This window comes from Stegodyphus dumicola, chromosome 7 (assembly GCF_044657685.1).
Source record: "Stegodyphus dumicola isolate Sdum_Otavi_A_Nest chromosome 7, ASM4465768v1".
Taxonomy (NCBI): domain Eukaryota; kingdom Metazoa; phylum Arthropoda; class Arachnida; order Araneae; family Eresidae; genus Stegodyphus; species Stegodyphus dumicola.
Window position 1 is genome coordinate 145,501,052 of NC_140774.1, and position 15,875 is coordinate 145,516,926.

The window sequence follows — 15,875 nt, forward strand, 5'->3', positions numbered from 1 at the left end:
GTACAAAAGTATCCGACTCCAAACACGGCAAAGAAGCTCTCTTCTTTTCTAGGACTTTGTTCATATTATAGGTCCTTTATAAAAGATTTTGCGGCTATCGCTGAGCCATTGTTAAAATTAAAAAGGAAAAAGGCAAGATTCTCGTGGACGGCCGAAGCCAATAGTGCTTTCGAAAAATTAAAACAAGCATTAACGCAAGCCCCTGTGTTGAAATTTCCTGAAAAGGATGAAAATTTAGAAATTTCAGCGGACGCTTCGGATTATGCGGTAGGAGCGGTACTTTCGCAAAATCAGCAGCCCGTGGCATTTTTTAGCCGAACTTTAAATCAAACACAAAGAAACTATTCCGCGACCGAGAGAGAGGCACTTGCAGTTCTGTTAGCAGTGCAAAAGTTCCGAGTCTATTTTGGAAAGGCGCCGATAACAGTATATTCTGATCATGCGGCGGTAACTAGATTGTACTCAGGGAAAAATTTATCCCCAAGGTTAATAAGATGGGCACTCAAGCTGCAAGAATATAATCTGGTAATCAAGCATACCCCCGGAAAGGAAAATATCGTAGCAGATGCCCTATCACGAATTAAATTAGACGAACAGGGTAATACCGTAAAAGTTGAAATGCTTACAGCGTGTACAATAAATTCCCGAGAAACTGTAATAACCGAACTGGGTAAGGATCCTGAGTTTGGAAGTATTTATGAGTATTTGAAGGATCCTGAAAATTTTAGCCACCAAGATATTGTGGCGATAAGAAATAGGGCGGCCCATTACGAACTAATAGATGGTCTATTATTCTACACAAAAACTACGAATTCCAACAACGAATTTCGACCTGTTATCCCAGCTAGTCTTAGATTAAATATCCTGCAAGAGCTCCATGACAGCCCTTTAGCTTCTCATGCTGGTATTCGAAAAACTATCCAACGCGTACGCGAGGCAGTCTACTTTCCTGAACTGCAAAAGTTAACAAGGGCGTATGTCCAGTCCTGCCCAACATGTCAAGCCGTTAATTATATTAATTTTCGCCCGGCCGGGTTTCTAAATAGTATTAAATCCGAATTTCCAAATGAAATAATCGGCATCGATTTATTGGGCCCTTTCCCAAAAAGTCAGTTAAACAAAAGTCGCTATCTCCTGGTTATGGTTGATCATTTTAGTAAATGGACCGAAATTGTTCCCTTAAAACGAGCCTCCGCGAAATTAGTTACTGATTCTATTTTAAATAAATATATTTTAAAATACGGGGCGCCCCTAAAAGTTATATCGGATAATGGTCCTCAATTTGTAAGTAATATATTTGAAGACGTGCCAAAAACTGGGCATACGTCATTTAAAAATGGTCCCGTATCGGCCGCAATCAAATATAGCGGAACGGGTCAACAGAAATATAGTGAAAATTATCCGTAGTTATGTTAAAAATTTTCATAAAAGCTGGGATAACTATGTCAATGAATTTGCTTTCGCCCTTAGGACCGCAAAACATGATACAACGGGCAAAACTCCTGCTGAGTTATTTCTAGGCAGAAAGGTTATAACACCGTTAGATAAACTATTTTATGTGCAACAAAGAGCCCCAGAATTTAAAATGGGTGATATAGAAAAACTAATAAAAGAAGCAAAAAAGAATACGGAAATAGCACAAAGAAAACAGAAGTTATAGTATGATCTGAAACGACGGGGAGTAACTTATAAAGTAGGGGATGAAGTTTTAAAAATTAAGCATTCACTTTCTTCAGCACCAGAAGATAAAACTGCCAAATTTTTTCCACGCTTTGAAGGACCATATGTTATAGAAAAAATAACTCACGCTGTTGTAGTGTTAAAGGCAAGAAATGGTGAAACCTGTTCCGCAAATATTGATCAGATTAAACCCTACTTCGATCGTAATAAAATGAAAATCTTTTCAGATCTTTTGCAGGATCCGGTACGGCAGACACCGCAGGTACAAGTTCCAGAGGTGGGAAAACGACAAGTACAAGGGCAAGCCAATGAGAGACAGAAGCAAGTGAAAAGAAAATTGCCCCGCGGAAAAATTGAAGGTAAAAAGAAAAAGAAGCCGTTCCACCGTCCAGAAAACAGAGTTCACGAACACCCCCAGAATGAAGAAGGGAGAAGGACGACGTATGTGGAAAGGACCGGGAGAAAGGACGGCAACTATAACCCGGCTTTGAAACGGAAGATTGACTCATCCGACAGAACTCTCCGCAGCAAAAGTCGCCGAACTGCGGAAGGGCCATCAGCGGCGGAGGAAAAAGTACAAGAAAAATTTGAACGGCCAACAACGAGGTCCAAGCAGGATCACGACAGAAGTTTCCCGGTTCCGCCAAGACCAGCTGCCTTCAAACGGCCAAGACCACAGGCAGAGGAGAAAAGGAAGGTGTTCAAGGGTGGCCGTACTGGTGAAAAACGGAAGCTTCCAGAGGAAAGCACTGAAGGGCGAGCCCGTACAAGAAGGAGGATAAACCAGGCTAATATCTGCAGTACCTTTAAAGACTGGGCCCAGAAAAGGATGTCCGAATATTACAAAGATAAGTAAAATTTTATGTTACTTTGCAAACTTAAGTTAATCTTTCATTCTTTCTGCAAGTGGCAGATTTCAAGAAGTTTTACCTCATGCGAGGTCTATCTTTATCGCCAAAAGGGCGAGAAATGAGTTGTGACCGATTTTCGTATTATGTTTTTAAATTACTCTTGAGTAAAACTAAAGTTGATGTATAATAGCGTTGTGTAAAGACTTAAATATTGTAAAAAGTTATTGTATAAATTTTATTTAAAACATTCTAGCAAGAAAGAAGTTTTAGTCTGAAAGACTTTTTGAAATGTAGTATTATTTCAATGTAGAAAGAATTGGCACTTGCTTTGAAAAGAATAGAAGTTAACAATGTACTACTAATGTATGTTTTCAAATGTGTAAAATTAACGGCATGTTGATATGTTCTTATATACATGTGAACTGTTATTTTAAATGTTAAGAAATACCGTGATATGGTAAAAGTGAAAGTAATGTTAAAAATTTGTTATTCGTGTGACTGTAAAGATTAAATCATGGCGAATATGTGGTAAAGGTTGAATGATGTAGTTAGGCTCTCTGACGCTACACTTTAGAGTTAGCCACTTTTAGAATAGTACCTCAGGGTTATAGTTGAAAGTAGGGTGTGTTAAGAGGTCTCGTTATGTTGAATTTTAACACGTTAGTGTTTTGATTGTAGGAGGAAGTGTGGCACACGTAGACAGAAACACATTCGTGTTTGGTGTTCTTTTACAACACATGTCAGAGAGCACGGGGAGAGATAATTTAAATAGTCACGAATGAAATAAGAATGTTAAGAGAAGTATATTCTATATGTTATTTGCAATGTCATTGTGTAACATTTCATTAAACTAGTTTTCCTTCCAGATCTCTGGAAGGAACCAGAATTGAATAAAGCTCCTGGTTAGATGCAGTACAGATGAAAAAAAAGATTGTTGTATATCCTGGGAGCTGCTATTGTAACAAATTTCTTTCTTTTAAATTTTCTAGTTTCTAACGAAGTTATGATTGTAAAAGATTGGCCTCGCGTTAGATTCTAGAGCTAAAAGTTTTCAACAAGGTCGTTTTAGACCTCAGTTTCAAACTAATTAACTCTGGCGGGAAGTATGTAAGGATCTTAAGTTTTACTAACGTTTATTTTATTTTAAATCTTTACTATCACTTCTTATTTTCTACTTCCGGCCAGAATTATAAGCGTGAAGGATTTTATGCAAAGTTTGTCTGGCGAACGCCAAGTACTTAAGTTGTGGCTTTTTGCCAAGCAAGAGAGAGGAAGCAGTGAGTTCGAAGCAGGCCGCTTACCTTAGAAGTTACGCAGTTGCTATTTGCCTTCCAGGCCAGAGGTTTTAATCCTCTTGATAAATTAAACGTATTGTAGTGTTCACAGTCTCTGTGCTACATACGCTTCCTGTTATTATAAGGCCAATCTTCCACGTGTATTATTCTAAAGTTAAATTAGAGTTTAGTTTTATTTTGATATCTTTTGCGTTAGACCCCGAGTGGAGGGTCATTGTATTCCGAAGTACGGAAGTCATTGTATATAAAGAAAAATAAAGGGGTTTGCATACCCTTCGTCTGTATCCTGTCTACTTACTACAATTAGTGAACATAGCTTTAGTAAGCTCTCTGTTCCTAGTCAGGTCCTTGTATGTTCCCGAAGAAGATTAGAAGAAACATTGAACCTGATAGCCTGACAAATGTTGCCATTTATGATGTATCCTTCATCGATATCCATGCACCTCGGCAACCTGTCATTTTTCAAACACTGTCATTTGATATTTTAATGAGATTTTTAATCTACACTCTAACCAAATTAATACATTATTAATCGAATGGTTTAAAAGCAATATGCATGTGTCTCAATTTGTACACTTATTTTACCTTTTAATAATATTAAATAATAGAATTTATAATACATTTATTATAACACACATATATATATCTAACTGCAAATGTTAACAAATATTTGCACTTATAAATTAATTAATAAAAACATTTCCAGCACCACATTTTTTAGCTTTTTGCAAAATAAACGTTTGCGGTCTACATAATGACGTTTCCTTTTTTTTAAATTTCGTTTCGTAATAACTTTATGACCAGTTTTTCATTTGTGGATAAGAAGCATATGGAAATTGTTGCTTCGATGTGGTGTAACAGCTGTTACCAATCTTCTTTCTGCTATTATTTTAGGAAGAAAAAATTAAAATTTGAATTTTCATGGCACGGAAGAGCATTCTTAAGATTCATTTTGAAGTTTGAAGTTTTGCTTTTCAACTAACAGTTATGTTATTACAATAAGGCAATAAAATATGAAGAAACAAACGAAAATTAGAATTTGTGTGGACTCAAGATGGAGATTAAAAATAACATGTTCTCGTGGTACGAACAATTTTCTTTGGAAGTTTTTTTCAGAAAAATCTCCAAGAATTATTTTCATAGTAAGGATAAAAGTAATGTTTATTCATCTGAAGTTCTGTGTTTATAGAAACGGCTATGAAAATATTTTTTGTTATATCGTATATGTATACGTTATATGTATACAAGCGAAAAATGTACCATATTATGCTAATGTTAATATCCCCAATAATTTACGATTAAAATCTTTTCGATAACTTAGATTATTTCGTTAGTTTTCAAAGAATACCAAATGAAGTAGTGTATAGATAAGTTAGATTTCCCGATGCAGTGGTACAAAATATAGATAAAAAATTAAATATATTAAATTATATTAACAAAAATATTATATTTCTAGAAAAAAAATCTGATGTGTACACCACATGACTTCCTTGTACGGAACATTAAATTATACGCATTTTTTTTTCTTGAATTTCATTTAAATTGATTGGATTGAATTAAATCTACTTCTTCGACAGCGCATAAACCACAATGGAATAAATTCACTATATTTCGTTTACTATAACGACACTCTGAATGCACAAAATATATATCATTTGAAGAATTATCGTTGCCACATGTTCTATTCAAATACTATAATAAAACTAAAACGACGTATGAAAGAAATTAAGCAAACAAAACAGAAAAGAAACAGTTTTTCACAGACGATTTAGTATTTCTCATTCAATTAATTCAGTTCTCACTTCGCGACAAGGCAAAAATACATAAAAACACAAAATATCTGCATTAAAAATTACGAATTAAATCTTAAACTCTTATTTCCTCGAAAAAATTCCAGAAAGGATTAAGCATGATTTAATTCGTAATAATAAATGAAGGCTTTATTTTTGTGTTGCGCAGCTTAGTCTCTCTAGATTGGCAACAAATCTACAATTATGCTGTTTCAAATGTAAACAAATATGTCCGCCATGGTATTTAAAACTTAACCGCACTTAAACAGCTTTTAAATTGTTGATAATTGTACAAATATTGCTTCCAAAATTACGAAAGGCATGAAAACCTTAACCGAAAGATAAAAAAAAAACATAATTCAATAATTTTTAAAGCAAAAAATGTACAATTTACAAACATATAAGAGTACAGAAACTGAGATTACTGAGCCGGGTAACAGAGTGGATATATATATAAATATATTTATATACGTTTGCTGCAGCCGATTGCAACCAAAATACGAGGTGCACATATACATGTTATAGCAGTCCTATATACAAAATTTCAATGTTCTGAGGCTACTCGTTTTTGAGTTATGCGAGATACGTACATACGTTCGTACAGACGCCACGAAAAATTCTCTTCAGAATTAATTTTAAAATACTTTTATAATTTTTTTGGAAGAAACGAGTCTTTTATTCTGTCCTTACGTATAAATATCAAGCAAAAACATCGTTAAATTGCATTCGATAGCGGTCAAAATGGATATTGTCCTTGGAATATGTTGCCTGAAACTTTTCGCGATTACAATACTTCCTTTTTACTTCGTACAAGGAAGTAAAAGTAGTGTACAAGGAAGTGTAGGGCAAGTACACGTAAATATAAGCTATTTAAAAGAAGGAATAAACTTTACGATATCGTAGACATCAAAATGATCTTTTTTTTTTTTTTTTTTTTTTTTTTTTTTTTTTTTTTTGTCAAAAAATGCATGGTCGAAAATAAACGTTAAAACGCTACTGGGCGTTTTTTGCAAATAAGTTGAAATTTCACATGCATAAGGGAGCTGCATTTTCAACTACTGAGATAACGGAGCAATAATTAAATTGCATGAACGCCACTATGCACTTCACCATCCGACAAGAGGAAGTACCGCTTTGCCCTTTAAGAATTCTTGCCAAAAATTATAGAGGCTGTTCCGGCAACCATCCGGCTTCGTGTGTGTTCCATCATGATAGAGTACTAGCTCAATTTTGAAAAGACATAAGGAACTATCGGGATATCATCTTTACAGATCGATGGATTCAGCATCGAATTGGTTAAACACTCAGACTCCCACAATCATCCGATCTGCAGTGGCTGGATTTCTTAAGACATCCGAATAACTTTGTCTACATGAGACTTCTTTTGAAATTGACGAGGAATTCGCCTTTATAATTACGGTTAATGCTGAAGCCGTGTGTGATATCTTTGGTGTGTCTAAGGAAGTTCATCAATATCTGTACAGTTTATTGCTCGTTGGCGATTTCTCTTGCGAGGAATTGCTCTAATAGATCTTTATTAAAGTTGTTTTCTGTCTTCCGTGAATTCTTCATTTGGACCTACCCTCTTCGGCTTTATTATCCAATGAAACACCTTTATGTTTCATTTTCGAACACGCATTCTGTAGTAAAAGAGATAATGCGGTGCTTTCTACCAGCTCTTAAAATTTGCCTCATCGTTAAAACAACCTGACTTCTAGTTTACTTCGATATTAAATTGCATTTATCCCTTAGCTCCTGCTAATGAGAAGGTCAACCCTTTCAAGACGGCGCCCGTTTTGTTAAGATGTTCCCTTGGGACGGATGGGAGTCGAAATGTTTCATCCCACAGGACAGAAGTTTTGCATCTGTTACTCCTAACTGTAGAGAAACAGAGAAACGATAACCAAAGAAACGTTTACCTCCTACCGTCATAATTTTTGATACTGTTTTAGATTATTACTTAAGCTATCATATATGTTAAAATTAGCTTTTAATAATCTTCTTTCTTTACTTACTGAAAATATATAAAAAAATCGTTTTCTTTGACAAATAATTTTTAGACTCACTCTTCAAATTATTTCAAGTTTTAATCGATAAAATACAGTAATAAACTTTTGAATTACTAAAAATATACAAGATAGACTAGTGAAAGAAGAATTAACAAAATATTTCACGTAAACCTGAAGGCAGACCCTTATTGAGCTCGGTATCTGAAAAAATACCCATATAAGAATCACTAGAAATATCGCTCTCTAACTCTTTAGAAAATGAGTCTTCACTCTCATTCATGTCACTAATTGGCTCAAAAGCGCTTACTCGCCACAATAAACTTAAGGTGTTCCGAAATAAAAAGGGAAGTACACGAAATGTAAGAGCTAAAAGCAATGCAATGTGTATCGAACCCCACTTAGAACCCTAAAAGAGCCTACATAGCAACATTAGTACATAGTACGTTACAGAACACTGGTACAAATGTGTGACTGTCGGGGTTGAACGAGAAAATGCTCTGGTACTCTAGTGTGCCAGCCAGGAAATGAGTGCATTTGTTGCTGGAACACATGCATGACATTCGACGCAAAAGGACATTCCCAATGAATGCTTTCTAAGAAATATCCCGCCATTTGAGGAAAATATGTTTTAGAATATGAAGGAAAGATGAAGATTGCCATTTAAAACGGAAAGGGCACTGCAATGAAGTATTAAAGGAATTCATTACAAAAGGGTACTTACTTAGCAAACTTTTCTGGCTGTCAGGAAGCTCAGAGATATTATAAATTTAATGACATCAAGCAAGAAAAATAATCGCTTATAAAATTTAGTATCAAAATAACACCTAGGAACATTACAAAGAACAAAACTGAGGATTTTTACACAGCTAGTTTCTTTGCTTGCCCCTATTTTAATCGCCGTGCTCGAAGCAGAAGAATTAACCAAGGGTAATAAATTTGTAAAAAACATACTGCGGGAAGAATAATCCTCCAGTTCGATTACTTGATGAATAAAATTTCTGAAGACTAAACAGGTTCTCAAAATAATCTTTATTGTGCCTTTTATTAGAATATCCACGGACAATAATTTAATTAAAAACTCGTATAAAACTATACTTATTTGTCTAGTTAGGTCAAAATCATGACTGAAATTTCATACGGATTTATGAAATGAATATCAAAACATACATAAAAAGCGTAATGAAACGTAACAGAACCATAAGCTTATTGGCAATTTAACATATAGGTTATAAGTAAACATTTGACTAACGGACATGGAACAATTCTAAAGTTAGAAACAACTGGGGCTAAACGAAACACGGTGTTAGCGAAATTTAGGAAAGACGTGTATTTAACGCCATTAGCTGTAAGTGGAATTAGGGAATGAGCTGAGAGAATACGTGACGATATCACAGAAATGTTAGAGAGAACAGTTTTAGTTGAAGGATCTTTAAGGATTAAATATTAACGGCTTTACTTAACAGCTACGTGATCCGATCAGGGTATGTGTTTTAGCTAATGACAAAGTGTTCTATCATCTGCATCTGTTTCAGAGATACCTCGAATCGACAGAACTTCAGGCGAACTAATTTTATCTTTCGGATTGCGATTATGAATGAATCATTTAATGTTGAGATTTAAGTGTTAAATAATTAAATGACTATTATCCATAATCTCTTGAGCGGTTTGGGAAATGTTGGTTGATTTTGAGTACATATCAATAAAAGAAATTTATTCGTTTTACTATTAGATTATTTGAATATAGCAGCAACAAAGCACACTAGGGCTATCTGTCTAGAAGGAGGGATGACTTCGTTGAGACCTCTCCAAGGAAAACTGACTTACATTTATCAGGTTCAATGTTTCTTCTAACCTTCTTCGGAAACATACAATGACCTGACTAGAACAGAGAGCTTACTAAAGCTATGTTCACTAATTGTAGTAAGTAGACAGGATACAGACGAAGGGTATACAAAACCCTTTATTTTTCTTTATATACAATGACTTCCGTACTTCGGAATACAATGACCCTCCACTCGGGGTCTAATGTAAAAGAAATAAAACTAAACTCTAATTTAACTTTAGGATAAGATTGGCCTTATAATAACAGGAAGCGTATGTACCACAGAGACTGTGAACACTACAATACGTTTAATTTATCAAGAGGATTAAAACCTCTGGCCTGGAAGGCAAATAGCAACTGCGTAACTTCTAAGGTAAGCGGCCTGCTTCGAACTCACGGCTTCCTCTCTCCTGCTTGGCAAAAAGGCCACACTTAAATACTTGGCGTTCGCCAGACAACTTTGCATAAAATCCTTCACGCTTATAATTCTGGCCGGAAGTAGAAAATAAGAAGTGATAGTAAAGATTTAAAATAAAATGAACGTTAGTAAAACTTAAGATCCTTACACATTCACTTGACATATGGAGACAATCACGAAAACCAATCAGGGAGCCTGGCAATTCACCTGAGATCAAAATTGGATCGAATTTCCAGTATTCAACTGTCTTAACCATTCGGCGAGTGGTGGAGCATTCGATTTAAGGAATGGAAAGTTTCTAACTCTGCTATTCTATAGTACATTAGAATGACATGAGCCGAAACTAATTGGAATCACAGATAACTGTAAATAGTTGGATAGCTTTTCTTCCTTTGGCACAAATGCGTATGTTATGCAGTTTATTTTAGGTAAAGAGACTTTAGACGTTTACTAGACTGACTTTATTTTACATAAAGAGTCTCCATCTTCCATTTATCATGCTTACTTTTCCATTTATCATGCTTAGTTTCAAAAAAGGTTATACACATAAAAAGAATAAAGTACTTTTATTTTTATTTAAAAATGCTAAACATAATATACTTTTAGCAAAGGTAAATTATGATATTATCTTTGATGTATATGAACTCTAAAACGGATAACATTTTCTCAAAAATTAAGAGAATCCCATAAAAATTGCAGGGTTTATCAAAAGATATCAGAAAGTAACTGTTTGCAACTACACAGCGCACAATAAGACTTAAATGCCTTGGCTGAAAAGAAAATACATAAAAATATCACATAACGGTTACCTTTTTTTAGAAGAGCTATGCAGTGATGTATATATATGCAATAATTCTAAGGCAGTATATGTGTATGCAATAATTTTATAATATAAGGGTTTTGCATGGCTATGTAATAATTAACAGCGTGAACAAATAATGTATTGCTTTAGATATAGAAAGTAATTGATTTTATATTAACACTTATTATACATAGATTTGCAAATAATATATAGATTTGTATTAATTTTATAATATTTAGATATATGTGATAATATGTTACAGATATAAAATTATATGGTTCTAAATAAAATGAAATAAAATAAATATGTACGGAGCATATGCATATGACAGAGGCAAGATACCAATCACAGAACGCCGATTGACAGCAATTCAGCGTAGGAAATCGATAAAATGCTAGGCAGGTATGCGAAGTCACCATTCGGGAACTACATATTGTGACGAAATGGCTTTTCATGTGAAAGTTCGTGGTGAATTGGTAAAATTGTGTAATCAGAATGGGATAAACGCTGCAGAGGCTTTGAGTGTGTATCGCCGAAATCATCTCCAACGACGTGTCCCATGTACTCCGCAAGCTCTGCGTGATTGATATTTTGCTTTTTAGGAGTTAACATATTTTAGGAGTTAACATATTCATTACTTTGATCAACGGAGAAGTAGTAAAATGGACAAAAATCTTCCATTTGCATTTGTTGTAATTTAGAATGGGTGATTGCTGGTACTACAAATTTTGAATTCCCAAACCATGAGCAAGTTTCAGTCAATACGTTAAACTTAAACAACGAGTAATGGATTAAATCATTTTGGAATTGGGAACAAATTCCCACATCGAAACCTTTAACTAAAGTGAGATTTCGGGAAAAACCATTTCGTGTAAAATCACGTGAAAATGGCCATTATTCAGTAAAATTGCCATTCAAACCTAAATGAAATGTGTTAGGTAATTCCAGACCATCAGCATTTCTCAACTTTCTTAGTCCGGAACAGAAACTAATAAAAACTTCTGAAGTATATCAGCATTATAAAGACTTCCCCCCCCATGTCTGAATATTTATCACTTGGACACATGGAAGAATTATCCGATGATAATCTAGATAAAGTAAATGAGCACTTTTACGTACTTCATCATCACGTGTTAAAAGAATCGAGTCTTTCCACAAAATTACACGTCGTTTTCAATGCTAGTGCCAAATCTACATCAAGAATATCGCTTAATGACACACTTATAAATGGTCCCACGGTACAGGATGACTTATTTACTATTCATTTGAGGTTTAACTGCTATCCCATTGTCATTACCAGTGACATATTGAAAATGTATCGACAATTTCAAACTCATGATAAAGATCGCGATAACCAAAATGTATTGTGAAGAGATGATCCATTTAAGCCGTTTAAAACTTACAGGTTGTGCACAGTTATGTATGGGACTACTTGACCTTCATACTTAGCTAATCGCGTACTCAAACAACTAACGATTGACAAAGAGGCCAAATTCTCAAAGGCGGCTGAAATGATATTACATAACTATTATTTTGATGATGTCTTATTTGGTTCAGGCACAGTAGATAATGCTGTAGAGCTAATTTAATAACGCGGTGAGTGAACTTTTACAAAAGGGTGGCATTCAGTTGCATAAATGGTGTACAAATGATTGCTCGATTTTAAAAATTCCATTGAATGCTCAGAACACTAATCCTTCACAGTTGTTGATATTAAATCAATGAAATTATTAGATTTGGAGTGGTATCCAACGCAAGACGAGTTTACTTGTGACTTTGCAAATCTGGAGAACAGAGAGCATTCTACTAAAAAAATTATTTTTTTTCTATTTCAAAAATCCTTCATCCACTTGGTTGGTTAGCACCTTTCATAGTTACTGCAAAAATCTTGCTATTTAAAGTCTTCAAATAGTTCTTCAGTTTCGGTGCGGCTACTAACATCAAAGCCTCGTGTAGCTCCCTTGAAAATAATTTCTATTCCTTATTTAGAACTCTGCTTTGCCGCTCTATTAGTGCATTTCGTTCAAGCTATGCAGAATTCTTTACAAATTCATGTTGACAATATTTACGCATGGAGTGATTCAATGATTGTTTTTACTTCCTTGTACGAAGTAAAAAGGAAGTATTGTAATTGCGAAAAGTTTCAGGCAGCATATTTCAAAGAAAATATCCATTTTGATCGCTATCGACTGCAATTTAACGATATTTTTGCGTGATATCTGTATGTAAAAACAGAATAAAACACTCATTTCCTTGAGAAAAATTATAAAACTGCTTTAAAATGAATTCTGAAGAGAAAATTTCGTGGCGTCTGTAAGAACATATGTACGTACATATCTCGCATAACTCAAAAACGAGTAGCCTCAGAACGTTGAAATTTTGTATATGGGACTGCTATAACATGTAGATGTGCACCTCGTATTTTGGTTGCAATCGGCCGCACCAAACGTATATAAATATATTTATATATATATCCACTCTGTTACCCGGCTCACTAATCTCAGTTTCTTTACTCTTATATGTTTGCAAATTGTGCATTTTTTGCTTTAAAAATTATTGTATTATGTTGTTTTTATCTTCCGCTTAAGACTTTTATGCCTTTCGTAATTCTGGAAACAATATTTGTACAATTATCAACAATTTAAAAGCTGTTTAAGTGAGGTTAAACTTTAAATGACATGGCGGACATATTTGTTTACATTTGAAACAGCAGAATTGTAGATTTGTTGCCAATCTAGAGAGACTAAGCTTCGTAACAACAAAGTTAACGCCTCCTTTATTATTGCGAATTAAATCATGCTTAATCCTTTCTAGAATTTTTTAGAGGAAATAAGTGCTTAAGATTTACTTCGTAATATTTAAAACAGATATTTTGAGTTTTTATGTATTTTTGCCTTGTCGCGAAGTGAGAACTGAATTACTTGAATGAGAAATACTCAATCGTCTGTGAAAAACTGTTTCTTTTTGTTTTGTTTGCTTAATTTCCTTAATTTCTTTTATACATCGTTCTAGCTTTATTATAGTATTTGAATAGAACATGTGGCAACGATTAGATAATTCTTTAAATGATGTAAATTTTGTGCATTCTGAGTTATAATATGAACGAAATATAATACTGTTAAGTGAACCTAGCGCCAGAATGTCGCTATGATAAACAAATAGAATGAATTTTAAAGAATACATTTATTCTACTGTGGTTTATGCGCTGTCGGCGAAGTAGATTTAATTCAATCCAATACGTTTAAATGAAATGCAAGAAAAAAATGCGTATAATTTAATATTCCGTACAAGGAAGTCATGTGGTGTACACATCAGATTTTTTCTTGTATGCAATCAGAACCCACACACTGGAGAACCGTCGTAGTCAACTGCGTTTCGGAAATTCAATCAGTTCTACCGTCATCGCATTGGAAGCACATAAGAGGAAAAGATAATACTGCTGATCGCTCATCAAGAGGAATTTTGCCTTCAGAACTTTCTACTCATGATTTATGGTGGACAGGACCTCAGTGGCTCAGTTTAAATAATATTTCATTCTCTATCAACTTATTGTTTCAGAAGAGTCTTAAAAAACAATGCAAAAGTGTTTCTTGTTCAATTGGAATGTTCGCTTCGCAAATTCCAGTCCTTAATGAAGTTTCTTCATTCTTGAAACTTAAAAGAATCGTATTTTCGTTTTGCGAATAATTCAGCTAAATCTAGAGCTTCGAGGATTAAAATTTATCTTAAACCGAAGAATTGCAATGTGCTAGAAATGCAAATGTTAGAGTAGTTCAAAAAGGTAAGTTTTTAAATGAATATAATCTTCTGAAGGAGAATCAACCATTAAACTCAAATAGTAAATTACTTTCTTTGAACCCCTTTATCCATAAGAATATGTGTCGGAGGAAGATTAAGACAAGCCAACATCGCGTAAGACAGAAAATATCCTATTTTGTTGCCCAAGAAACATCACATAACGCAAATTACACTGAATTAGTTTCATTAATCCCATCTTCATGCTGGCCCCCTGCTATTGCTCTCAGTGATTAGAAGAGAATATTGGATAATCCAATTTAGGTTAGTTACAAAGCAACAGATTTGGAAATGTGTGAAATGACATCGTTTTACGTACTAAAACTCGTCTACCCAGATATTGTCTGACTTGCCATCGTCTAGAGTCGTTCCGTCGAAAGTTTTCTCCAGGGTTGGAATTGATTGTGCCGGGCTCTTTTACGTCATGCCCAGGCAAGTTCAAGGTGTAAAACCAATGAAATGCTACATTTGTGTATTCGTGTGATTTAGTACAAGAGCTACATATATTGAATTAGTATCGAATCTAGCTTCAGAATCTAGCATCATTTACTGCCACTCTGAAGCGATTTGTATCTCAAAGAGGAAAACCGATAGAAGTGCATAGCGATTGTGGCTCGAATTATATTGCTGCAGATAAAGAACTGAAAATAGTAATAAATTCTTTGAAAGAAAATGGATTCATTAATAAGTATTCATGAACTGAAGATATTAAGTGGATATTTAATACTCCTTCAGCGCCTCGTGTTGGAGGATTATGGAAAACTGTAGTCAAGCCTACAAAGCTATATTTCAAGCAAACCATAGGGAAACAATTTCTGACGCAAGAAGAATTTACGACATTGATAGCTCAAACTGAAGCTTGTTTAAATTCGGTTTAAATTCGGTGTGTCCAATGTCTGAAAATCCATCAGAATTTTCTGCACTTACGCAGAGCCATTTTTTAATTGATACCCCGCTAACTGCCTTACTTGAAGAAAGTCTTCACGATAAAAAAATCTCATATTTGAACGCTGGAAGCTTGTTTATATAATGTTTCAAATTTTTTGGAAAAGATGGTCTAATGAATACATTCCTAATTTACGACGACGTTCAAAATGGTTTAAAGTGCAACCTAATTTAATGATTAGTGATTTAGTTATGATAAAAGAAGACAATTTACTTCTTCTACGATGGAAATTAGGAAGAGTTTTTCTGGAAGTTTTTCCTAGCGCGGATAATATTGTGCATATCCTGAAGTTTAAAACTGCCAATGGTGTTTTCAGATGGCCAATTCACAAACATAGCGTTTTGCTTATCAGTGCTTAAAAGTTTTCGCAAAATATTATAACTTTACATTTTGCTTTAAATATATTAAGTTCCTGAATTGTATAAAGACTTCTTTGCATCTGTTTTGAGAACAATTGTGCTTCATTT